At 38.9% G+C, this 27716-nt stretch overlaps 1 pseudogene; it reads left to right on the forward strand.

Annotated features, from left to right (window-relative positions):
• The first annotated feature begins 2686 nt into the window (after window positions 1–2686).
• LOC133081492 (U2 spliceosomal RNA) lies at window positions 2687–2794 on the forward strand (annotated as a pseudogene).
• The last annotated feature ends 24922 nt before the right edge of the window (window positions 2795–27716 follow it).

The following is a 27716-nucleotide window of genomic DNA, read 5'->3' on the forward strand; positions in this document are numbered from 1 at the left end:
AGAAAAAAAGTGAAGGGTAAGTGTGAGGCAGGAATAGGAAGAAACTTCCAGTTCTGTAGAGCAGGGGGTCCCCAACCCCCATGCCACAGACCGTTTTTGGTCCGTGGTCTGTTAGGAACCAGGCTGCAGAGAAGGAGGTGAATGGCAAGTGAGTGAAGCTTCATCTGTATTTACAAACGCTCCCCATTGCTTGCATTACTGCTTGAGCTCCACCTCCTGTCAACATTATGGTGAGTTGTATAATTATTTCATTATATATTACAATGTAATAATAATAGAAATAAAGTGCACAATAAATGTAATGTGCTTGAGTCATCCTAAAACCATCCCCCTCCCCAGTCCCTGGAAAAATTCTCTTCCACTAAACCGGTCCCTGGTGCCAAAATGGTTGGGGGCCACTGCTGTAGAGGACTATCCCTCTGTTGCAGGAAAATTGGGGTGTGAGAGATGGTTACTTCCCAGGTCTTGGGAGAGTCCTTGGGACGGACATCCAAGTGAGGGTCCTTGGCTTCACACAGGGAAGAATTCAAGAGCGAGCCAAAGTAGAGTGAAAACAGGTTTATTCAGGGTGATACACACTCCATAGAGTGTGGGCCATCTCAGAAGGTGAGAGGCCCCAGGGTTCAGGGTGGTTAGTTTTTAATGGGCTGGGCAATTTTTTAAAAAAAAATTTTATTTATTTATTTATTTGGTTGTGCCGGGTCTTAGTTGTTGCAGGCGGGCTCCTTAGTTGTGGATCGTGGGCTCCTTAGTTGCAGCTCGCCAGCTCCTTAGTTATGACATGTGAACTCTTAGTTGTGGCATGCATGTGGGATCTAGTTCCCTGGCCAGAGATCGAACCCGGGCCCCCTGCATCGGGAGCATAGAGTCTGAACCACTGCGCCACCAGGGAAGTCCCATGGGCTGGTTAACTTCATAGGCTAACAAGTGGGAGGATTATTCCAACTATCTTGGAGAAGAGGCAGGGGTTTCCAGGAATTGCACCACTGCCCACTTTTATGTCATGATGCCTGTGGGTGTGTCATTTAGATGCTAGTGTATTATAATGAGTGTATATGGAGGCTCAAGGTCTACTGGAAGTCAAACTTTCTGCCATCTTGGGCCTGGCTTGCTCTGACTAGTTTATGCCGTACCCTCAAAGGCTGTGCCCTGCCCCCTGCCCTCTTGTCTCACCTGCATTTGGCAGACGGCCACTTTGTTCATAGTCTGTGGGTCACAGGATTTGCCCAGGTTCAGAAGGCACAGGAATGGCAGTAAGACACTACAGAAGAACTTGTAGGTCAGGGGTTGTGGTGGTGAGCGTATTTGGAGTACACCGTCTGCCAGAATGTGGCTTGAAAGTAGAGATGTGGAGCATTTCTGCAGCTAACTCAAAAAACAGACACCCGTCTCATACTACACACACACATACACACACACACACACACACACATATCTTGGCATTCAATCAAATGTGTTCCACTGTTGGCTTCAAATACTAAGCTAATAATCTTTACTACCTACTTATCTACACATACCCAGCCAGATTTGAGGTCATCTGCTATGATAGAAATAGGAAGGAAATTGAAGTGGAGGAGTAGATGTGGGACTTCACTCTTACTAATCACAGGTGAAGAATAAGGTTCATCAATACAGGTTTCCATAGTGATGCTGTCTAATGAGATACAGCATTTATTCCTTTCTCTTTTGTCCTAAGATAATTCTCTGAAAAAATAGTTACACTGCAAACATGGAGTTGGACTGGACCATCTGGTTGATGCTCTACTCTTTTGAACTCAAATCACCCAAATTGGATATCTTCATGAATTAGGGGGTTCCCATAGTTAATAAGTTATATATTAGAGTCGATCATTAAAAACTAAAGGAGCCATTCATTTTGTATCTTTCTCAAATGTTAGGCTATTTTCTCCCCAGAAAGACAATTGTGTACAAGGTCGCCGCCACATTTTCCTTCTTGACCGTCAATTAGATGAGACACTAATGATCCTCATGACTCCACCTGCATCTGAAAAAACAGGGGAAGTGGGTACTGCCACTGGCTGTCTCTGTTGAGAAGCTTTATAAGCACATCTTTGTTGTGGAATTGCTGTAAAGATAAAAGAATTCTAGACAACACTCAAGATTTCTTCATGCTTGATTACACGAGACATTCCAGGGACACCCACCAAGGTTATTTACGAGTACTTACTGAGATCACTCAGAACTCATTCAAAACCCAAGAGCTTCTTTGAGTCTTTGGAAACCGCTTCCAAATTCCAACAGTTGCAAAACGTTGTTTCATCTGCGTACTTGTAAAATCATTTAGTGCAATCATGAATATGAATACAGTTTAATATATTGAGTCATACCAAATGAAAACTGTCTTACACCTTGAATTAAAGAATATAAATGTCCAGACTTCCACTTTGCTTTCTGCCCCTTCACAATTTGCCATCACTTCAATGTAAATAAAAGGCACCCCTAATCTTAAACTAACAGTTTGAAAATATGAGGCTTACATTCTAGAATTCAATTAGAGGAAGAAGTTGGGAGTCTCAAGATTCCATGTATAAACATTTACTTAATTTTGCTGCTTTCAAAATGAATGTACTACCCTCAGTTAGGCCTGAAGTATTAAAGTCCAGGGATCCTAAGATCTGCCTTTTCCAGAAAATAATTTTCTGGTCTTCGGCTGAGGTAGAAGACAGAAACTTCTTGGCCTTTTGGCTAAGCTTAAGTGTAGTATCTGTTCTTATCAGTTTAATTACAGGATTCTGCGGTGTCACATTCTAAATATATCTCAACTCCATCCTTTGTTCTTTATCTCTACTTTTAGTGCCCATGGTCAGCTTCTCATCCTTGTTATTTTGTTCTACTGGAATATACTGACGGAAATGGTCAGACTCCGTGCCTCCAGGCTTGTGCCCTGTATAACCATTAGAAAATCTACCTTAAGTATGCAACTATCTCATGGTCAAAATTAAATAAAGATAAAACAAAATGATTTTTTAAAAAAAGTATCTAAAAGCCATGTTCCTTAGCATGACGTAGCAGGAGCTGGGTGACCTGGCATCTCTTCCCTTCTCCATTAACCGGTGATTTGTAGTTTTCTCCCAAGATTGAGAAGGACCCTACAACAGGGTCCACTCTTACTGGAATGCTAACCCACCTGTTTTTGGTCTACCCATCACCTATGTATTCTCTTTTTAAGGATTTAGCCCTGGATCATTTCTAGAAAATTTCTCTTTTTTCTCCATTCCTCAGTCTGAATTGCGTTCTCTCCTTTTCTCTACTCCCCTTAAACCCTGAGCATCTCTCTAACAATACCCTTAGCATATTTTATCATCATCTGTTTTGTCCATCACAAAGTTTGAGGCCCTCTGCAGGCAAGGACCATATGTTATTTTTATTTTTGCACCCATAGCCCCTAGCATAAGTAAATGATAAATACTTGTTGAAGAAACAGATGATTTTGTCCTCTACCTGATCATTTGGAAGAAACTTCACATTCTTAAAAAGATGTTTGGTATCCTTTGTAAATGTTCCAGAAAATAATTCACAGAGAAATGTTATACCATAGAAGTTAAAGTAACTTTGAGTTTATTTCTATCAATTTTTTAAATGTCAAGGTTTTGTACTCACATGCAACATGCAAAAGTAAATTACAAAGAGGCATTGTCAAATTAAAAAAAAATTTGCAATACTTGTTAAAACAGTAGATAGACTATCTTCACAGGTGTAGGGACCAGTGCAATGGGGTTTTGTAGTAGAGAAGGGAGATTAGGTTCAACTCCAAATTCAACAAGGGAAAGTGGGGATTTATAGCTAAAAAGCAGTGTGGAGTCAGTGGCTAGAAAATTACTGAAAGGAAATATTGGGGATAGGGTGGATTCTGCGTAAACTGACTTAGCAAGAATCTTGCTGAACTTGGCCTCTTGAGGATGTTCCTGAGGACGGCAGCTCATCTAAAAGGGCTCAGAGGAGTCCAGGGCTAGTTTGGTTGAGGAGAGTATCCATGGCGGTCAGTGCCAACATGCCATTAGCACTGCTTCATTTATTACATCAATGCCCAAAATGTCTTTGTAGCAAGAGTAGTTTATTTCCCCAAGGAAGTTGTGGTTCAGAATATGTATAAAGTTTGAATTGGTTCATCTTTCTTCAACACCATAACAATGATTTCTACCAATAACCATATAATAGAGACATACTATCCCAGAAGGATGTTGAAAATGAAAATCACATGTGATGATCATTTGGCAAAGTCTGTGATTTCCAGTCTCTTGGGTTCTCTGCAGCCCTTGTACCCATCTCTGAGATGAATAGAATGTATTCAGGAAAACATTTTTAGTTGCTAAGGAGTTAGCAAAGCTAATTATACAAACATCAAACCTAAATTCATAAGTGAAAATAGCGTGATTTGAGTACACATACCATAGACTTTTTCCTTTGTAGACTGGAATCACTGCACAATTTGTGAATAAGCCGTAAACAACCAGCCATTAGCCAATCTATGAATGTAAAAGCCAAATCATAATCAATTATTCAAACAAAATGCCCCTGTAAATTACTGGTTAAAAGTAACGTCTGTGAGTTTAACAGAGAACTATCTCTCCAAGTTCTTATTAAATCTACTCATCGACTTTTCTCTTCACAATTTGTTTAAAGGTCATGTGAGTAAAGGGAGGGTTGACGGGTCTGTTCTTTCTGGCAACAGGTGATGTGTCTTCTGTCCATCACAGACTCTCAACAGAAACCAAACAATGGAAGGGAAAGAGTTTGGCGAGATGAGCAATAACCCATCTTTAATTTTGTCCCCCTGCTTGTAAGTGCTCAGCTGGGACTCTTAGCTAGTTACGAATTCATGGAGACGTTTCACAACTGTGCGAGCACACCAATACGATTGATGTAGACAACACAATAGCTTGAGAGTGGATGGGAGGTGCTCCAAATTCAAAAAGTGACAGGACACAAAAAATTGAAACTCACTGACTATTTTTGTGATAACTGAATTTCATTCAGTTTTAGCCATAAAAATGAGCCATAAAAGGACTGTTTCCAATTGCAATTTCAGGAAAAGACTGGGATAGCATGACTCAGAAATACACATTCAGCATGTACATTCACAGTCATCTGTGACACCAATTTTATGCATGCGACTCGAAAACAAGTATGCCCTTATTTTAAGAATAAGAAATCCCTTCGTATCTGAAGAATTAAGGTTGTCAAATCACGTGATTATAGAGGAAAAACAACGGCCTTTCCACGTTTTATATCTCTGGGACAGCAAACTGTCTTTAGGGACTGTTTTAATAGATGCCTTTCTGAACATTAGTGCAAATGGGCAACTTTTCTAGAGACGACGTTAAGAAAAGGTTTCCTAAGTAACAGTGATGACCTGACTCATAAACTTACTCATCCGATGGGAAGCGTAACAGGCGTTTTGGGATGTTCCAGCTGGTCGTGCCTAGTGATTTTACTTCCAAGCAATGATTCCCTTTCTCTTCTTTTCTTTTTTTCTTTTTTTTTTCTTTGGCTGCACTGTGTGGCTTGTGGGATCTTAGTTCCCCGACCAAGGATTGAACCTGCGCCCTCGGCAGTGAAAGCACCGAGTCCTAACCACTGGACAGCCAGGGAATTCCCTTCTTTTTTTTTTTTTTTTTTTCCTTCAGTTTTATTGAAGTATAGTTAATTTACAATGTTGTGTTAATTTCTGCTATACAGCAAAGTGACTCACTCAGTTATGCGTGTATGTGTGTGTATGTACACACACACACACACACACACATTCTTTTTTATATTCTTTTCTGTTATGGTTTGTCATAGGAAATGGAATATAGTTCCCTGTGCTATACAGGTTCTATATAGAACCTTGTTGTTTATCCATTCTATATATAGTAGTTTGCCTCTGCTACTCCCAAACTCCTTCCCTCTCTTTCCCCCTCCCCCTTGGCATCGTTTTTGTTTTAATGTAGCTCAGGTTCCCTCTGCCACTTTCAACAGTAGTTTCCAGAGAATCTGTGCTTAGAAGTGACAGGTTAAGCAGCTATCGAGAGGCTCTTGTTTATTGTTCTCTACTAAGATTATTAGGCTTCATGACACATTTTGTCATTGACCTGCACATATTTAAATAAGGCAGACATAATACAGAATTCCTATAAGGAAGACCTGAGAATAACTGCTTCAGTTTTCTTTTTCTGTTATTAACTCTTCCCACTTTCACCCCTTTTTTGTATCCTCCATTTTCCACCTTCCATGATTAATGGTTAATAAAATACATAGAATGATTGTCAGGATAATACCATGCAAGCTATACTTGCTACTAAATGGACAGTTCAGACAGACTCTGGATTTTAAGAGGGAGTTGCTTGGCTATGAACTGTATACTTTAAATAAAAATCTTTGGAACACATAGGGGGAACACTCCATCTGTTTTGGGAGTCACGATCCTATATACTCCCTGGAGAGTGGGAAATATTATTTAGATATGTAACTAAGAATGTCCATGAAAGGGAAATGAAAAGGTCATTTTAGCTCTTGTCTTCTCTTTCTTAAAAGCCTTGTAATAGAAAAAAGTAAATTCTATTTTTGAAAGGAAACTAAATTTTACCAAACCTCCCATCACTTGTATGAAGCAAGAGGCATCCAGAAATGCTAGAAAAAAGAGTAACGCTCGCAGGTCTTTCTGAAACTGCATTTACTTTTGTTTTATATTGTTCTTTTCCATATTTTATGAGTATGCTGTTAACTTTAAAATATGGGAGTCCTATTATAAGTTAAGAAATAATTCACGATAGTAGATTTGGGGAAGGACTTAATGATCAAATATGGCTATTCTTCATGAATGAGTAATTGTTCTTTTTCACAGCTGGTAAAGAAGAGTACACAAAAAATGAATGTCCTAAATAGATCTGTATTAGCAATATACACAGAATACATGAAGAGAATGATCCTCTTTGGTCCTCCCATGAAACTTTTATACAGGATTCAGTGTGACGAGGAAATACCACACATATAGAGGGAAATCCTACCAGTATATATTTAAGTAGTGGAAATGAGGCCAGTGTTGGTTAACAGGGGTTATACACAAACCTCCCATAAGAGCATGGGGAATGCGGATGGCTGGGGAGGGCACAGTAATTTTGGCAATGATTAGCCTAATATATAAATGTGAAATCTCTTCTTGATTATGTCAGTGTGACACTGAAATCATGGAATTTTATAGTCTAGGGTTTTAATTATTGGTCACCACAAGGCAACTATTTGTCTTAATATGTGGACTCTTACATGCTTAAAATCTTTAGGACTTTTTGGGTTTGTGTAGATTTTTATTGCTTGGTTAATTTTTTAATGTTTTATATTGCGTATATTTTATTCTCTATCATAACCCAGGATTTAGAAATGCCTAACACCTAATCGTTTCTCAGTAATTATTGGCTGATTAATGAATAAATATTGTTATTGAGAGAAGCATATCAGAGTTTGTGAAACAAGGACTTTCTGGAAAATGTAAGATACATGGGTAAAATTCACAAAGTATTACCATTCTTCATTGGTTTGTGGGAAAGACAGAACCCTTTGCCAAGGGCAGAGAAGTCACTTTTCAGCTTTAACTTTTTCAGTGGACTTTTAAAAGCTCATAAGACAGACCACCACCATATAAAACATCAGAGAAGTGAACTCTCAAGTCTGGTATCTAAATACCAAGAGAGTAATTTGGTGAACTGATTGTAGAAGGTTTTACTACAATCCAGAACATTAGTAAGATGGAAAATATGAAAAAGGCCAGTTTTCTCTCCCTTCTCAGGAGGTTCGTGTAAAATCCCTTCTTGATTTCGGGCTGGTGTGAGGAGGTCTGAAAAGGTCTGAGAGAAGAAAGCTTGGGGGTGTGGAGGGTGGTGTGAGACCTGGGCTCCCGCAGTCACTCCTGCTTGAAAGGCCCCAGTGGGTTTCAGGAGGATTAGGAACCCCAGGTACATTTCAGGGGTTCAAAGTCAAGGGAATCTTGTTCTCCACTTTCTGCTTGGAATTCTGGGAAGAGACCATCACACAGTAGGATAGAAATCACAATGTGAACTGGTATCACTTGCTAATACTGTAGCAAATAATTCTTTATGTAAAGAGGGACTAAAAATGAGTGATCATGAGAAGGTAAATCCTCGTTGGCAAGGCCTATTTGGAAGCTTCTGGTGTTTAGGCTCCAGGGTATATTATCTTATACTATGGACACAGTAAATATTAGTTCATTTTCTTTCCCTCTCAGAGAGTTTCATGCAAGTCTGAACAAGGTAGGTGCCTAGTAGGTGATCCTAGGTAAATCAGGGCCAAATTTTAGAAACTTCTAAAGTCAAGCCTAAACACTAGCCTCATGATTATACTTAATCCGTAATAAAAACAGAACACTTTATATCATCTTGAACACAGAACCAACTCTTAGGAAAGAAATGCTAGCCAACTTTATATTTAAGGTAATTGGTAGAGGAATTGGACTGACCTTTTTAGTTTTTTAAAGAGTTATTTATTATTTATTTTATTTTATTTATTTTTGGCTTCATTGGGTCTTAGTTGCGGCATGTGGGCTCTTCGTTGCGGAGCATGGGCTTCTCTCTAGTTGTGGTGTGTGGGTTTTCCCCTTTCTAGTTGTGGCGCGCAAGCCAGGGCGCGTGGGCTCAGTAGTTGTGGCACACAGGCTTAGTTGCCCCATGGCATGTGGGATCTTAGTTCCCTGACCAGGGATCGAACCTGCGTCCCCTGCATTGCAGAGTGGATTCTTTACCACTGGACCACCAAGGAAGTCCCCAGACCTTTTTAAAATCGGGATGAAATTTACCTTTTAGTGTACCTATGAAAAAAGATATACTAAGGCTATAATAATAATTAAGATATTTGAGGCAGTTCAGGGAATTGAAAGAGCTGTAAACTGTTTCACTAAAGAAAATGTATAATTACCCAAGAATATGCAAGTGAAATTTTAAACAGGAAAAATCGTGATCTGAAATCATTCAAGTTTCCCAAGGCAAACGTTTAGATTGATTCCAATTCTGACTATTTGGACTCATAGAATTTTTAGGCTGGAATCTTTGACCAACACTATTTGGTAAATAATGCAAGATCCTGTACAATGTGTGCTTTTGGTAAGCTTTATTTTCAGCACCTGGTGCTTTTCTGTGCATTCTGTACTAGATTTATTGAATCTAGTACAGAATTAGTCTATTGAATTACTTCAATTCAATTAGACCTTGTTCTACACACTAGAGATGCAAATGTGCTTCAAATAGACAAAATGCTGAAAGACTTTAGAACTAGAATAGTCAAAACTACTCATTCTACAGAGAAGAAACCTAGACCTTATAAGACAGGGAATGTTCAAATGTCTCACAGCCAGTTAGTCACTGAGAAAGGACTGGAATGTGAGATCCCGACTTTTAATTCATTTTAATTTATTTAATTCATTCTTTGACCAGTTCTCATCTCCCGAGGGAAACAGATTCCTAGTAGATACCTGGCGTGTTACGTCAAAATGGACCTTCCAGCCGTAAAAACACAGCTATTGGTTTCGTTTTAACGTGAAACACTCAATAATACATTTTTACCACATAAAATTCCTGTTGATGATATATATATATTGCCTCTTTGCAAACTTTACCAATCCTATGTATGTTGCTTAATTGGGTAAGGACTAACAGCTTATGACAACATAAATTTGGAAAATAGCAGAATGTTGTACAAGGTTTATTCACAGTGTACACTGTAAGTTTATTCTCATCTCTCCTCTCTGTTTAGGCAAATTTTCAGTACATTTATGAAAGAAGACACATTTATGCATTTTGAAATTTTATTAGAATTTCCTTGTAAGTGACACAGTCTAACATGGATGAAGAATTAAATATCTTTAGAATACGTTTTGGAGTGTGTATAGTACACTTCATTATGATTAGGTACAAGCTATGTGGAACTTATGAGCCACATTTTTATCTCTATTTATTGCACTATAAAACATGTCCTAAAAGTACCAACAGATAACTTAGCATACCTTAAATTATCATTGTGGGGTCTAATTAAAAAGATGTTTAATAGTACACAGTAAATACACCTGAGACTAAATCAGGGTAGGGACACAGTTGTTTGTTTTGTTTTGCCTTGGCTTCTGAATATTTTCAGTTTCTGGGGACTGCTATCAGAGTGCTTTCTTGAAAAGAATGCTTATTGGAATTTTTTTTTTTTTTTTTTTTTTTTTTGGCTCTTTTCCCCACAAGAGTTTACACTCTTGCGGACTGTGGCTTTCACTCACATGTTAGTGAAATTACAGATCCAACCAGCCTCTTACTGGTGAGGAATGGAAAGATTTAGAGTTCTCAGAAAGCAGAGGAGAGCAGGTCACTTTGTCACAAAGCAGGACAGAGGTGATGATTGATCTTTATAAAATTTGAGTGAAAACTACTCTGGAAATCAAATCCCCTGGGACCCAGATTTAGCTTTTTGGAACGTGTTGATCTGTGTTATGGTCAGGACTGCCTAAAAAAATGACCACTTAGGTATCTTAAAGCCAAAGATGGGAGAGCTAAGAACCACGTTTTGACACTCCCACGAGAACCCTCCAAGAGGCAATAGCAGCAAGACTTTCCTGGCTCCCCCGGTGGAGACTGTTATCTCCTCACATTTCCAGAAACTAGAGGAAGGGAATGTGTCTTCACGGAAGGAGCCGACAGAATTGAAAAGCTCAAGTATTTATGCTTCATAAGTCCCAGGGAATGATGACTTCTCATGGGGCATTTAATAACCCGATGCCATTTTGTTAATTAGAACATGTTTGAAAGAAGAGGTGCACAGAAACAGTGTCACATCAGCCTCTTTCATCACCTAAGCCTCCCTGTGACACCTTGGCTAGCGCATTCCTCATAACGGGCAGCCGAGATTCGCAGCAGAACAGCAGCCCCGTGGGTCCAGCAGCTATCATACATTTCACATTAAAAATGGGAGCATGGGACCCATGAAAGCATGAAAGGAACCTTGAGAAATACGTTCTGTAAATGCTTCATAAAGAGAAAAACATATATAAAGATCAGGATTTGGTAACGATCCAAGACCCTATGGAGAGAACAAACTTACAAATGTGATAACTGGGATAAAAGGTTCTATTTGCGACAAAACTATGTTTCAAAAAGATAAATGCACCCCTGTGTTCACAGCAGCACTATTGACAATAGCCAAGACATGGGAGCAACCTAAGTGTCCATCAACAGATGAATGGATAAAGAGGATGTAGTGTATGTACACAATAGAATATTACTCTGCCATAAAAAAGAAGGAAATAATGCCATTTGCAGCAACATGGATGGACCTAGAGATTATCATACTAAGTGAAGTAAGTCAGACAGAGAAAGATAAATACCATATGATATCACTTATATGTGGACTCTAAAGTATGACACAAATAAATTTATTTATGGAACAGAAACAGACTCACAAAGAGAACAGACTTGCGGTTGCCAAGAGAGAGGGGGGTGGGGAAGGGATGGATTGGGAATTTGGGATTAGCAGATGCAAACTAGTGTATCTAGAATTGATAAAAAACAAGGTTCTACTGTATAGCACAGGGAACTATATTCAATATCCTGTGATAAACCGTAATGGAAAAGACTATGACAAAGAACATATATAATATATAACTGAATCACTTTGCTGTACAGCAGAAGCGAACACAACATTGTAAATCAACTATACTTCAATAAAATAAATTTTAAAAAGAAGGTTTTGTTTGCGATCATACCCTCAAGGTCAAAGAACTCACAGCAGAGAGAAATTCCATGATTGATGATGATCATTTTACATCTTTATGAACAAATTTATATAGACTCATTGGAGACTCTGCAAAGAGGAGAAACCTTATAAATATTTTACAGGGGAAAAAAATCTCCTAAGAGAGCAACTTTTCACTCTCCGTGTGTTGAAAAGGGGAGAAACTTCATATGCACAACAGATGAATGTATATTTTCTTTTATTCTTATTAATCATAACATATTCTTAATTAAAGAAAAGATATCTATTGATGTGAAAACCTAGATATGAAGAAAGACGTAACTACGTGGCCTAAAGATAAACACTCATAACATTCTGACATAAAATTCCAAAAATGTCAAACATGGAGTTACATGTTTATTTTGGTGGTATTATATTGTATAAATGATTTTGCAGAAATGTCCATTCCTTCTACAGTAGCTTTAATAGATTTCATATAGTATATTAAGTGAATTTACTACAATATATTCAACATTGTTTATAATTTTCATTTCTGTATAAAATCAGAAAAAAGAATCTTTGATGAGCATTTCTGTGAGCAAATATTTGCTCCCTTATTTAACTTACATCTCATTGACTAGTCGTTTATATACTCACTCCTATGAAAACTACTTAGAAATATAGTCAGGAAGCACGTAAGTTAATGTGCCTCTGGATAGTCCCGTCTGATTCCGGATAGTAACTAGTAGCAAACATGTATAATATTTCTTGTATTTCTTTATTATGAACTTCTGAGTTCTCCTGTTATGTATACGATCCGGTAGGAGTGGGTAAAAAGCACGGTCTTCTAAACATTGGAGGCTCTCAATCTACGTGTTTTACCTTTACTTTCTCTACAGAAGATTTAGGACTTTCTCATTCACATATTTAAAAATCACAGTTTTTTTAAAAAGACATACATACAAACTTCAACAGACACCTATTAGATCAGATTTAAGCTAATATAGATTTTTTTATACAATATGAAGAGATTGGAAATCATGTTGATTCAATTCACTTGGTTAATAAAAACAACTGCTATTCAATAAGCCACATTCCGTCAGGTGGTTTATCCCAATTTACTCATTAAATTATTAAAATGACACTAGGCAATGCCCACGTATTCACAAGGAGAAAGCTGCGGCTCGGAGCCATTAAACAAGGTACCCCAGGTATCAGAGCCAGTAATTGGCAAAGCCGATGTTGAAATTATGTTCTGCTTTACCCCAAAACCGCCAGATTAGTCTGCTGAATCTGCCTGGTTTGTAAACTTGCTGACAGAACCTGTTAAACTTTTCGGATTGCTAAAGAAAATCATTTCAGTTGAGTTAATTTCCGCAAGTTGTCTCTTAAAAGGAGAAAGGTGATCGTAAATTTTTCCTTGTGCTTTCCTGAAGTTGTGAATTTTTAAAACAGAAAATACCCTTCCTCAGTGGCTTACCGAGCGATACTCTATCACCACCGGTGAACAAAACTGTCGTAAATATTAGTGAATTACATACACGTGTGCATTCTGATGAGGACCAGACTTCACACTCATCCGCTGCCTGCGCCGACATAAGGCGAGGACAGCAGTTGCACGCTCTCTTTCTTCTTCCACCTTAACCAGTGTCCATGAAACCCACCACCACCGAGTTTCCTGTAATATTCCCAGGCATATCATGAAAACATTTTTAATTTAATTATTTAAACTATTTTTTCAGTGCCCTCACACTTCTAATGTAGCCGTCCAGCCCCTTTACTCTGACACTGAAATGCATCATTCATCTTACTCTTATTTTCCTGTCACTAAAGGAGCGCACAATGTTTTCCCGCCTGTAAGCAGACCACCAGCCCTCAAACACCTTGAACCTCTGTGTTTTACAGAGCTCTTGAGGGGGGTTCGTCGCCTGTAACAGCTTCACTACCTGTTGCATTTTATTGTCATCAGCAATCTTGGGTCTTCCGTTGCTGTTTTTTTTCCCCAGAGCCCACTTTGATCTTTAAGGCGGCCTCCGGGGGTGAGGAGGAAGTATTACAAGCCTTCTGTTTCTCAGCAACACATCCAATCAGCGGTGGTTTTTTATTTGTTTGGTTCTCCAGTGTGGACCCCGGTGTAGCCTCTTACTGTCTCTAGGGACCCAGCTCTTTCCTTATCAGGTTAAGTGATGATGTGCCCCTTGCATTCTCTGGTGGAGCTGAGTGAGGTGAGGTAGATTCTGAAGGAAAGCATGTTGCCTTGTAAAGCAGAGGCCTCTGTGTTACCTTTCAGATATGAAAGGGGGAGACCACTGGGCTGTAATAGGTAAAGGCGGGGGCAATTCTGCAGGCTCAGGAAGTGAAGGGGGACTTGGGGTTTCAAGGTTCTGTAGAGCATCGGCCCTGAAGTCTCCATCCCAGGTCTCAGGATCCCATCCCCACCCCTTTTCTGTCCAGGGCCCTGACTCTGCGGTAGCAGCATTGCCGGATAGAAATCAGCTTTCTGCAGAGCTTCACTACCCTTGTAATTAAGTCCTGGACCGGATCTTTCTGGCTTCAGGAGACAGCGTTTCTATTTTTATGCTACCAGAGATGTCCAAAGGACAGTCAGACTTTCCTTAAAGTGGTCATCAGTAACGCTTTCTCTTTCTCCAGTACAGCTATGGCATTTAGCAAGGGTCATCTACTGCCATTATTCTTTTTATTATGACTCCCACTTACCTCTCAGGTGCTGGAGATGTTGCCCATGCCAGAGCATTGTCCTCCACTGTTAGCCCATCCCTGTTCACCACCAGTGACATTTTAGCAATTTCATGGCTACAGCATACTGGGGGCTACCCAAAATCCAGTTAGTACCAGTGATGGCCAAACAATTGGCAAGAGACGTTGTCTTTGTCCGTTCTGGCTAATCCAACAAAATACCATAGTCTCGGTGCCTTATCAACAGCACAAACCTATTTCTTACAATTCTAGATGCTGGATGTCTGAGATCAGGGTGCCAGCGTGGTTGGTTGAGGGCCCTCTTCCTGGTTCATAGCCAGTGTCTTCTCGCTGGGTCTTCACACATAGAAGGAGAAAGGGAGCTTTTTGGGGTCTCTCTTATAAGGGCACTAATCCCATCCATGAGGGTCCTGCCCTCATGACTTAAGCCCCTTCTAAAGGCCCCACCTCCCAATACCATCACATTGGGGGTTAGGATTTCAAAATATGAATTTGGAGAGGGGAGACATTCAGACCATAGCAGATGTGATACAATTTTAAGATCTCATTATAAAGTCTTCGTTATCAGACTACTACTAGTACCCACTGTCTAAGGTCAAAGTCACTGAGACTCAGTCTTTGAGATAGGGATACTTAAACCCCTGAATACTGAATTTTTTAAAAGTCTTTACTGAATTTGTTACAAGATTGCTTCTGTTTTATGTTTTGGTTTTTTGGTCACGAGGCATGTGGGATCTCAGCTCCCCGACCAGGAATCGAACCCACACCCCCTGCATTGGAAGGCGAAGTCTTAACCACTGGACCACCAGGGAAGTCCCTGAATACTGAATTTGAGGCAGGAAATTCACCGAGGACTGATCTAGTGATACATATGATGGTATGAAGGAAGTTAGAATTAGAGCTAGAAGGTCAACTGTGATTAACTTGTAATAGTGGTATCAGCCAGTCCCAATGGGAACTCTGGTGCTAGGATGGCTCTTGAAATTTGTCCAGGATTAACTGAGGCATATACCCTAGAGTGGAGCAAGTCACTGTCTGCAGGCTGCTCCTGGGGAAGAACTATAACCTGAACAAAGAAATTCTCTTTGGCTAAGGACAATTCCCAAGGAGAGGCTCAATAAATTCCACGTGAGACTCAACTGTGAGCCTTCAGCAGCCAGCACTAACCCCAGATTTGAGGATGAAGGCTTCCGTCTGGAACAGAGCATCAGGACAGTACGACATAGCATCCATGGCATTGAGAGTCCTGAGAGAACTAGCAGAGAAAAATCTTCAGTTTAGGGATACATTAATGTGAGACAGAGGTCCTATCTGCTCTTTCATCCATAAAGCAATAGTGACAGAACTTTCTCATACCAGTATAAAAAGCATTCCAAATATTTCATTCAGCCAAATTGTCCCCTCTGTCTCAATGCAGGAACAAAGAGTGTTCCCATCAGAGCATAGAGGACTTAGTGTTCTGCCGTGGTGTTTTCAATTTTATTACTATTAATAGTGATTAAAATTATAAAATGATTTTCAAATGCTGGAGCACAGAGGAAAAGCATCACTTGTAATGTTACAGAAGTACTGTCTTCATTTTAACTCCCTGCTTACCCACTTACTGTGGTCACTTGTCTTTTGCATTGTTGTTATTTTAGGTTGTATTCAATTTTGTATCTTGATTTTTTTCATTTAACTTTGCTTTTTAAAAATTCAACTTTATGGAAATATAATTTATGTGCAGTAAGTTGCATCAATATAAAGGGTACGGTTTGATGACTTGAGATATATACACACTCAAGATATTATTACCATAGACAAGGCGTATCCCTCACCCCCAAAAGACCTTAGCTGGTCTAGCCCTCTCTACACCTAGCCCCAGGTCACCAGCAATCTGCTTGATGTCACCATCAGTTAGTTTGCATTTTCTAATATTTTACGTCAGTGGAATCATATGGTGTACACTCTTTCAATTGGCTTCTTTTAATAAGCAGACTGGTTATATGTATCAGAAGTTCATTCTTTTTATTGCTAAGTAGTGTTCTATTATATGGATACACCACATTTTTATATCCATTCGCTGGTTGATACACATTTTGTTTCCAGTTTGAGGCTATCATAAACATTTGTTTACAAGTATTTTGTAAGTTTATGTTTTTATTTCTCTTGCGTAAATACGTAAAAATGAATTGCTGGGACAAATAGTAAGGGCATATTTAACTTCTTAAAAAAGCGCCAAACAATTTTCCACAGTTGCTGTAGTAGTTTAAATTCTCACTAGTGTGTGTGAGAGTTCCAGTTGCTCCTCATCCTTGCAGGACTTGGTATTGTGGGTATTTTTAATTTGATCCATTCTAATGGATGTATGGTGGCATTAATTTGAGGTTTCAATTTGTGTTTTTCCAATAGCAAACATAGTGAATGTGCTTGATATGCTTGTTAGCCATTCGTGTTTCTTCTTTTGAATATCATCTGTTCAGATGTTTGCCCATACATTTTAATTTACTCTCTTTATAATATTGAGTTTTAAGAGTTCCATGTAAAAGATTTTTTTAGGGTTTTTTTTTTTTATTAGTTATCTATTTTATACACATCAGTGTATGCATGTCAATCCCAATCGCCCAATTCATCACACCCCCACCCCCACCCCCCACAGCTTTCCCCCCTTGGTGTCCATACGTTTGTTCTCTACATCTGTGTCTATTTCTGCCCTGCAAACCGGTTCATCTGTGCCATTTTTCTAGGCTCCACATACATGAGTTAATATACAATATTTGTTTTTCTCTTTCTGACTTACTTCACTCTGTATGACAGTCTCTAGATCCAACCACGTCTCTACAGATGACCCAATTCCGTTGCTTTTTATGGCTGAGTAATATTCCATTGTATATATGTACCACATCTTCTTTATCCATTCGTCTGTCAGTGGGCATTTAGGTTGCTTCCATGACCTGGCTATTGTAAATAGTGCTGCAATGAACATTGGGGTGCATGTGTCTTTTTGAATTATGGTTTTCTCTGGGTATATGCCCAGTAGTGGGATTGCTGGGTCATATGGTAATTCTATTTTCAGTTTTTCAAGGAACCTCCATGCTGTTCTCCATAGTGACTGTATAAATTTACACTCCCACCAAAAGTGCAAGAGGGTTCCCTTTTCTCCACACCCTCTCCAGCATTTGTTGTTTGTAGATTTTCTGATGAGACCCATTCTAACCAGCATGAGGCGATACCTCATTGTAGTTTAGATTTGCATTTCTCTAATAATTAGTGATGTTGAGCAGATTTTCATGTGCCTCTTGGCCATCTGTATGCCTTCTTTGGAGAAATGTCTATTTAGGCCTTCTGCCCTTTTGTTGACTGGGTTGTTTGTTTTTCTAATATTGAGCTGCATGAGCTGTTTATATATTTTGGAGATTAATCCTTTGTCCATTGATTCATTGGCAAATACTTTCTCCCATTCTGAGGGTTGTCTTTTCGTCTTGTTTATAGTTTCCTTTGCTGTGCAAAAACTTTTAAGTTTCATTAGGTCCCATTTGTTTATTTTTGTTTTTATTTCCATTACTGTAGGAGGTGGGTCAAAAAAGATCTTGCTGTGATTTATGTCATAGAGTGTTCTGCCTATGTTTTCCTCTAAGAGTTTTATAGTGTCTGGTCTTACATGTAGGTCTTTAATCCATTTTGAGTTTACTTTTGTGTATGGTGTTAGGGAGTGTTCTAATTTCATTCTTTTACATGCAGCTGTCCAGTTTTCCCAGCACCACTTATTGAAGAGACTGTCTTTTCTCCATTGTATATCCTTGCCTCCTTTGTCATAGATTAGTTGACCATAGGTGTGTGGGTTTATCTTTGGGCTTTTTATCCATTCAGTTTATCTATATTTCTGTTTTTGTGCCAGCACCATATTATCTTGATTACTGTAGCTTTGTAGTATTGTCTGAAGTCAGGGAGCCTGATTCCTCCAGCTCCGTTTTTTTCCCTCAAGATTGCTTTGGCTATTTGGTGTCTTTTTTGTTTCCATACAAATTTTAAGACTTTTTGTTCTAGTTCTGTAAAAAATGCCATTGGTAATTTGATAGTGATTGCATTGAATTTGTAGATAGCTTTGGGCAGTATAGTCATTTTCACAATATTGATTCTTCCCATCCAAGAACATGGTATATCTCTCTCTCTGTTTGTGTCATCTTTGATTTCTTTCATCAGTGTCTTATAGTTTTCTGAGTACAGGTCTTTCACCTCCTTAGGTAGGTTTATTCCTAGGTATTTTATTCTTTTTGTTGCAGTGGTGAATGGGATTGTTTCCTTAATTTCTCTTTCTGATCTTTCGTTGTTAGTGTATAGGAATGCAAGAGATTTCTGTGCATTGATTTTGTATCCTGCAACTTTACCAAATTCATTAATTAGCTCTAGTAGTTTTCTGGTGTCATCTTTAGGATTATCTATGTATAGTATCATGTCATCTGCAAACAGTGACAGTTTTACTTCTTCTTTTCCAATTTGTATTCCTTTTATTTCTTTTTCTTCTCTGATTCCCGTGGCTAGGACTACCAAAACTATGTTGAATAATAGTGGCGAGAGTGGACATCCTTGTCTTGTTCCTGATCTTAGAGGAAATGCTTTCAGTTTTTCATCATTGAGAATGATGTTTGCTGTGGGTTTGTTGCATATAAAAGTCTTTTATCACATATGCATGTTTTGAAAATTGATACCATACTGTGGTTTGACTTTTTTTTTCTTTATGGTGCTTTCATAGAACAAATATTTTTGATTTTGATATAGTTCAATTTATCAGTGTTTCTTTAATAGTTAATGCATTTTTTTACCCATCTTCAAAATCCTTGCCAAAGAGAGTTCCAAAGTTTTTCCCTTATATTTTCTTCTAGAAAATTTATAGTTTTAGATTTTTATATTCAAGTCTAGGATCCACTTTGCATGAATTTATTCTCCCACCATTTTGTTGAAAACACTTTTCTTTCCTCAATGACTTTTCTTGACACCTTCACCAAAATCAGTTATTTAATTCTGTGGATCAATTTTTCTTCACTAAGTGATCTGCTTGATTAGTCTATATGTCTCTACTTAAGCAATTCACCACTTTCTGGTTTATCGAATCTTCGTAAGTCTTAAAATGAGGCCATTTAAATACTCTAAATTTCTTCTTTTTAAAAATTGCTTTGACTATTCTAAGTCATTTGGATTCATATAAATGCAAGAAAGAATAAGCTTGACAGCTTCCACAAAAGCCTGTTGGAATTTTTTTTGTGATTGCCTTGAACCCGTGTATCAATTTGTAGACAAACGACAACTAACCAATATTGAGGCTTCCCAACCATGCATACCGTCTCTATTTATAAACATTCTGTTGATGTCAATGCAGAGGTCTTGCACTTCATTTGTTAAGTTTATTCTAAATGCGTAATGTTTTTTGATTCCAGTTTAAAGAGGATTATTCATTATTTTCCAATTGTTTGCTTCTAGAACACACATTTTTATATTAACCTTATAACCTTACTAAATTCACTTGTTAGTTCTAGTAGATATCTGTAGATTGCTTATGATATACTGAATAAACAGGTTTGACATCTGCAAATAATGACATTTATTTCAGTTATATCTGCCCTTAACATGAAAAAAAAGGCACATTACTTTCGAGCGCATAATACATTAGAGTTTATCCAAGGTTTACAAGCCAAAGGTTCACAAACTCCATAGCATGCTTTTTTAAGTTAAGAATGATCTCTGGTCATGCTGCCTAATAAGATATTACATCCTCCTTTAAAAGTGACTGCCAGCCTAACTGGTTCAAAACTTCCTTTGATCTGCACATTCCCTCATTGTCTCTCCAAAGTATCACCCTTTTCTTGGTGGATGGAAACATTTTACTTCCTTTTTTTGTCAGCTAGAACTTTACCATCATGCCAGTTCCAGTTTGCTGGCATATCTACACCCAGAGCACGAGACAAAGTGCCCTCTTCTTTGTACCAGGAGAATTTAGAAGGCAACAGGAGATGAGAAATAATGCATAATATTCTATTACTCCCATGCATGTACACAAAAGTGCCATTGCAGAACCTAGCAATATTGTACTCATGGAACACGGAATGGACCAAAATACTAATAAGAATTTTTGGATGGGGATAATGGATGACTTGTTTCCTTTATTCTTTTTTCTGTCCTGTGTTCTTCAAATTAACTGTCATAAAACATGCATTGTTTTTCAACCATGAAATCAAAACTTTGTTTCCTAGAAGAAACATGAGAAAGTTTACAATCATTGGTTTTCAAACATAATTATTTTATAAAGTTGATAGATGCAGGGCTTTGGGACTCTTCTTTGAACTGAACTTTTAAAAAGAGAAAACTTCTAGTTCTCCGTAATGCTAGTTGGAAGCACAGTATCTCCCTTTTATTATCCAATTAGGGTCATCTTTCTAGTCTTCACAGTCTTATGTGCTGAAACTTTGGATTATCTATGCCAAAGGCTTTTCAAGCAGTAAGTAAATTATAGTATATTATTTGGAGCTGTGTTTGCATACAAAGTTTTTGACAGAGGGCTTCTTTTTTGAAATATTAAACTGAAATATGCAAACTAATATAATGTTACATGTCAATTATACCTCAATTTTAAAAATAAAGAGACAAAGAAATATAGAAAAAAATTATATTCATTGCCATTTCATGAGTCGGTAATGCTCTTTGATTAAAAAAAATAAAAAAAGATTTTCATATGTGGTATAAGCAACATTTATGTGGTTATTTAAGTTTAAACATGGTAATACAAACTATTACTAAAATTTCTTTCCTGAGTTCCTAAACAGCGTATATACTATACAGTATTTAGTTAAGGATATTAAATAATTTCATGGATTTCCAAAATTCAATGCATTGTATAACTTAATTATAAAAGATAGAATTCCTATTATATTCTATCCTAATGTAAAAACATTCTAATATTTCTCAGCTTTAGAATTGCATTAATGATGATTGATGTATTTGGGGTACTAGACTAAGGGATGTGATGGGGGGTTCTTGGATAATCTGTCTGTTGAGGGGTTGCCGTTCTCTATTGTGTATAGATTAATGGTTTCTTTTCTTTTTTAATTTGTTCCATTTGATTATAAATCCTTTGAGCTGTGATTTTGGATCCCTATTTGTTTGAATAACAGTTTTAAGGGGACACATTGACTGCCAGCCTCTGATTGTTTCTGTATTACACCATCTCATGGTGGGCGAGTAGAGACATGATAAATCTGGCTTCATGGCAGGGCATTAAAAAAAGAAAAAGAAAAAAAAGCCTCAGACGTTTTAAGTAACTGCACTCATGAGTCAACTGCTTGAACTAAATGCCACCCAAACTTAGGTGCTATTAACTGTCACTGGGTCTAAATGTTAAAATCAATGCATAGGGAACAGTAAGGAAGCTGAAGACTGCACACACCAAGGTGATGACGGGTCACCAAATGGTAAAATGAACTATACATGTTGATTTTTGGAAATAGATGTCTCACAAGGGACCTAGCTACTGCCTTTGAATCATGAGTATTAGTCCAAAGGACAGGGCTGAGACCGATCTACAAAACCTGCGTAAGGAATGGACTAAATCTCAGGGAATGGGTTCTTTCCTTGACAGTGCAGAACTGGAGCCTGGGTGTCCTGTGGGGCAGTGTAAAATGGGGTCTCAGTTCATTCTCAGTTGGGGTAGATAACCAGATTTACTGCTTCTGCCTAGATTTCCATGATCTCTATAAAAGGGGAAGAGCTGGAAGTAATCTGCCAACCTGGAACCCACTAAGATGAAAACCATGTTACAGTATCCAAGAGTTGTGTAAGTTTCAGATGACATTACCATAAATGTGGGTTTCTCGTAATTCGTAACAAGCCCCTTTCCACGACAACTGGGTTTGTGTCAATGAGGTGACTTTTGGAAGGGGAACCAACCTTGAATAGAGGGTTGGAACTTTTGGACCTACCCCTGATTTCCAGGGAGGGGAGAGGGTCTAGCAATGGCCAATGGCCAGTGAGTTAATCAGTCATGTCTGTGCAATGAAGCCTCCATACAAACCAATAACAGTGTTGCAGGAAGGGGGACCCCCTTCCAGGGCCTGAGAGTGGGCTCTTGTCTAACACTCAGAAATGAATTGTCCGAGGAGACACGCATGCTGACAAAGCAGGAGACTTTATTGAGAAAGGGCGCCCGAGCATAGAGCAGCAGGGTAAGGGAACCCAGGAGAACTGCTCTGCCACAGGGCTCGCAGTCTTGGGTTTTATGGTAATGTGGTTTGTTTTTGGGTTGTCTCTGGCCAATCACTCTGACTCAGGGTCCTTCCTGGTGGCACGCGCATCACTCAGCCAAGATGGATTCCAGTGCGAAGGACTCTGGGAGGTTGGCAGGACATATGGAGTGGTGTCTCCTCTCTCCTTTTGACCTTTCCCGAATTATTCCGGTTGGTGGTAGCTTGTTAGTTCCACGTTCCTTACCAGGACCTCCTGTTGTAAGATAACTCATGCAAGTGGTTACCTTCGGGCCTGACCAGGGCAGGCGGTTTCGGTCAGTGGTTCCCCTAACAAAAGGAGGGTGTTCAGAGCGCTTCCAGGTTGGTGAAGCAGATCCACATGCTGCCGTGCCGGGCCCCAAATTCCAGGAGGACATAGGCGCCTTTGTTCGGGACCTCATCCCATGTATCTTTTGATCTGGCTCTTGGTTTGCATCTTTAAATATCCTTTGTAATAACATGGTAATCTAGTGCATAAACAGGTTTCCTGAGTTCTGTAAGCTGTTAAAGCAAGTTAATAGAATCCAAGGAGGACATCATGGCAACCTCTGACTTATAACCGGTTAGTTAGAGGCACAGGTGACAAGGTGGACTTATGACTGGCATTCTGAGATGGAGGGGGGAACCCCCAGTTGGTAGCCAGTTGGTCAGAAGCACAGGTGTTAGTTAACCCAGGCTTGCCTTTGGTGTCTGAAGAGGAGGGCGGTCTTGGGACCTGATGCTATGACTCCAGGTAGATGGTGTCAGAACTGAGCTGCATTCTCAGACACCTGGCTGATGTCTAAGAATTGTTTGTTGGTTTGGAGAAGCTTCCACACACATTGCAGTGGGGTCCAGGAACTCAAAAAAACAAGGGCTTCAGCTGTTGACTTTCATAACTCTGATCTTGACTCTCTCACCATGCAACTGGACTTATTTCATTTGTGGTATTATATATTTAGAACTGCCTTTGTGGTCAGAACCATTTATTCTTCCTTCTTTATGATCCAAATGCTATACCAATTTTTCTTCTTCTTCTTCTTCTTGCCTTAAACCCATAGACATTGTCAGGGAACAGAAGTTGCCACCCTAAAATGTGTCTCTAAGCTGGTTATTTTCTAAGAAACAGCAGAAACTCTGAAAACCAAGTAGGAGTTACTTTTTTGTAAGAAACATTTACATTTGTAAGGGAAATCTCCATTTGTAAAGGTGTCTTCCTCATTGTACCAGGAAGAGGAGGGTGACCAAATTTTCTAGAAACTTTTCAGTGGAGAAGGCAGTATCTTACATCTGCATCACAATCTTAGCCTCATTTACTGTATGTTTCCTGGTGACCTCCCATAACTGACTCTCCTAGCCCTCAACATCCTCCTTTGTCTTAAGCTGAGGATGGTATTTAAGGTGAGGGCTCTGGCCAGTGTGGCGAGTTACTCAGTTTTCCTGGGTCTCTTCCATGTATACATGTTATTAAACTTGTGTTTGATTTTCCCGTCAATCTGTCTCATGTCGACTTCATTCTTAGACCATCCAGAAGAACCTAGAAGGGTAGAGGAAAATGTCTTCATTCCCAGCGCCATCCTTTGTTCAGATCTGCTCGTGGTCTCCTGCCTGCACTTCCCTCCACACTCAGCTGTCAGGCTCTACAGCGCTTCAGGTGACACCCACACCTGCCAGCATCCTTAACTTTCCTTCCACTGCCCTCTCCTACCAGGGACATGCAGAGAAATTCATCTCAGTTGAGTTTAACTTTCCCCTCTTTCTCCACCTACACTAGAGCTTTTCAGGAGCTACTTTTCCTTGCATCACTCTACCACTAAACCTTAAAGTCCTCAACCTCCCCTGAGCATGGAAGTTACTGTGGTTTTTAGCCAACTCTCCCCAGATTCTCCACGGTGGCCATTAAAAACTCTCTGCTCCCCTGAAAACTCTAAACCCCACACTTCCCACCAATCTCAAGAGATGTGATAAATCAGAGAAAAATTAAAATGTGCGTATTTAAAATTCTCTCAACTTCCTGTCAAACTTACGCTGACTTAAAAAGAAAAGCACGACGTGCGAGTTGCGAGTTAGGTTTTATTTGGGGCAAAATGAGGACCGCAGCCCGGGAGACAGCATTTCAGACGGCTCTGAGAAACCGCTCCAGAGAGGTAGGGGGGAAGGTCAGTATATATGTGATTTGGGGGAACATACACGCAATCAAGCACATATTTTTTTGCAGAACGTTTCTGCTAGTCTCGTGAAGGTTACCGCTCGTCACGAGGAGCAGTTGTCATCAAGAAGGATTTTAGTGCTTTTCTAGATATGAGGAGTTACAAGAATTGGGCTCATAAAATAGGCTCCAGAAAAAGAAAAAAAAAAAAAAAAGGGCTCCTGAAAATATCTAACTATCTGAAGACCTGTTTTGCCAGTTTTTCCCAGAGCACAGAGGGCCTCATTTCTGCTCTCCACCCTGAACTCCTTTCAGAGGGTGTTGAAAGTCAGCAGCTGAAGCAGCACATGATTTACTCCTTGTAGAGGTAGATGGCCAGTGCCAATGGCAAGTACCAATTTGTAGTTGACACTTAAAAACATTATGGAGTCTACATTTAATTTTTCCTTTTCCATTCTGAGAATAATACTTTCCTGTTTTGAAACTGTGGCCCAGATTTTAGAGCATAAACCATTAATTCCGGTTGAAGTCATTCTTAGGTACATCAGGTTGATTAGTCAAGAATTTTGGAACAGATTGTGGGGCATGATCCATAACTGAAAGCTGTCCCTCCTTCTTCCTTGAGGTTCACTGAGGTGTCTGACACCTGAAAGGGTGTTCCTGGCACAGGTGAGACAGTAATTCAGTTGACTGGCTTTCACATCATTGATATTCTCACTAGATCATGTGTCTTTGCATTGAAGAAAAAAAATCTTTAAGGAGAGAAATTTTAGACTCAGCGCCAGTGAATGGGGAAGACGTTGGACTGCGAAAATAAGTGAAGGATTCTGGTTTCATCCAAAGAATGTCATGTAGATCATATCATATAATGGGTTTCTTGAAAATGAATGAGGTCATACTGTCAAATCTATGCCTATAAATATAGCCATACTGCCAGTAACATTCCTCTAGTTTTCCTTTTAATCTTTATCAATCTCTCTCTCAAGCTTGGAAACTAGATTTCTATGCCTAGAATTAACATTATTGATTGTCTTGAGTAGTAATGCATGGGTCACCAAGGGAGATATGGAGGGGTCAAATGGGTCTCTAGAACGCCACTCACCTGCTTTATAAAAGCTTTTGTTTTCTTTATATATTGGGTTTCTATGTGTGGACTCTATGAATATTTTTTAAGTGCTTTATCTAAACAACTTCATTTCGTGCATTGTGGAATTGAAGTGTAAAGAGGCAACTTAACCTAGGCCATGAAAGTGGTTTACTGTGTCTCTATTTGTTCAAAAAGGAGGGTTCAAGGCTGATCACAGAAATACCTGTGAGATACGATGGAATGTAAAACAGATAAGGTAATAGGGGTAGGGAACACTGACATGTATTTAATAGATATTTTAGGAGCTAAGACTTCTCCGTTTCCCAGTGTCCCTTTCCCATGCTTCCTTCCCAGAGTGTGACACTACAGCTCCCCCAAGTGATGGTTTTCTGACACCACAGGGAAATGAACCATGAAACAGTCCAGATCTTCCTTCCTGAGAACTGAGACTCCTTCCACTTAGTTTTCGAGTGGAATTATGAGATTATGAGGCTATGGATATCATTTTGGGGGGAAACTTTTGTGTTATCCTTTATTTCTTTTGTATATTGGACTTTTAAGTAAGATTATTTTTTAAAAGAGCTACATGATTATTAAAAAAAACTATCAAAACACAATTATTTAGGGCATTATAAAACTGATGTTAAAGAGGTGATCTAAGCTAACTCATGTAGTTGATTTACTAAGTTCCATCTTACTTAAAAATGGGAGCAGGCAAGAAAATCTAGAAAGCATAATAAAATACATGCACAGAAATGAGAAACCTTTTGGTCCCAGAGATAAATGGCAAGAATGATTGACTTGGTTCCTGAAGGCTCCCAATGACAAACTCTAACCAAACATTTCTGCCCTTAGTTTTCTTCAAGTACTTGGATTCCCTATAATAAATTCTTCTAAAGCTGGATTGAAGACTTTAATTGGTTGTCTGGCAAACAGTAACTCTGAAGCTTAAATTGTTGCTAGAGGTTGGATACAAGGGGATCATATGGAGTCAAAGAGAAAAAGGAAATAGAATCAATTACGTTGTTCTTAGGAAAAAAGAAGTGTTCAAAATAAGTACAACTATTCCTTATAATTATAATAGAGAAATAGATCCCCTGGGTCTTCACAGAATAAGCTTTGTGTAATATGGCAAATTATCTTCGGGAACATCCTTATAATAATAAACACGACAGTGAGTTTCACAGGGTTATATGTATTAAATTTCTTAATATAAACCAATCATACAATATCAAAGGGAAAGTTAATAAAGGCAGTTCAGCGTGGGTGGTCCTGGCATACATCCTGGGTACAACTAGTAATGATGTTGTGAGAAACCAGGTCACCTAGTTCTTAGTTTATTGCTCTTTTTTCCTCCCTACATCTTCTATGAAGGGAAGCCATAGACATATACATACGTGTCTAAGAGAGAGACGGGGGTAGAGAGGTACAGACTGACTTCCATGTGATGTTTACATGTCAATGCTATGTTCTAGATTGGTGAATAAACACACACACACACATACACACACACGCATACACTGACTGCACCTGATATATGGGAAGAAGAGTCAGTCTTCTGGCAAGATCTAAAATGTATTGACTGTCATAAGGTAGTTCTATTTTTAATTTTTTGAAGAACCGCCATACTCTTTACTATAATGGCTGTGCCAATTTACATTCCCACCAAAAGTGTACAGGTGTTCTAAATTCTCCACATCCTCCTCAATACTTCTTATCCTTTGTGATTTTTTTTTAAAATTAATTAATTAATTTATTTATTTTTGGCTGTGTTGGGTCTTCGTTTCTGTGCGAGGGCTTTCTCTAGTTGTGGCGA

The sequence above is a fragment of the Eubalaena glacialis genome, chromosome 20 (assembly GCF_028564815.1).
Source record: "Eubalaena glacialis isolate mEubGla1 chromosome 20, mEubGla1.1.hap2.+ XY, whole genome shotgun sequence".
Classification (NCBI taxonomy): Eukaryota; Metazoa; Chordata; class Mammalia; order Artiodactyla; family Balaenidae; genus Eubalaena; species Eubalaena glacialis.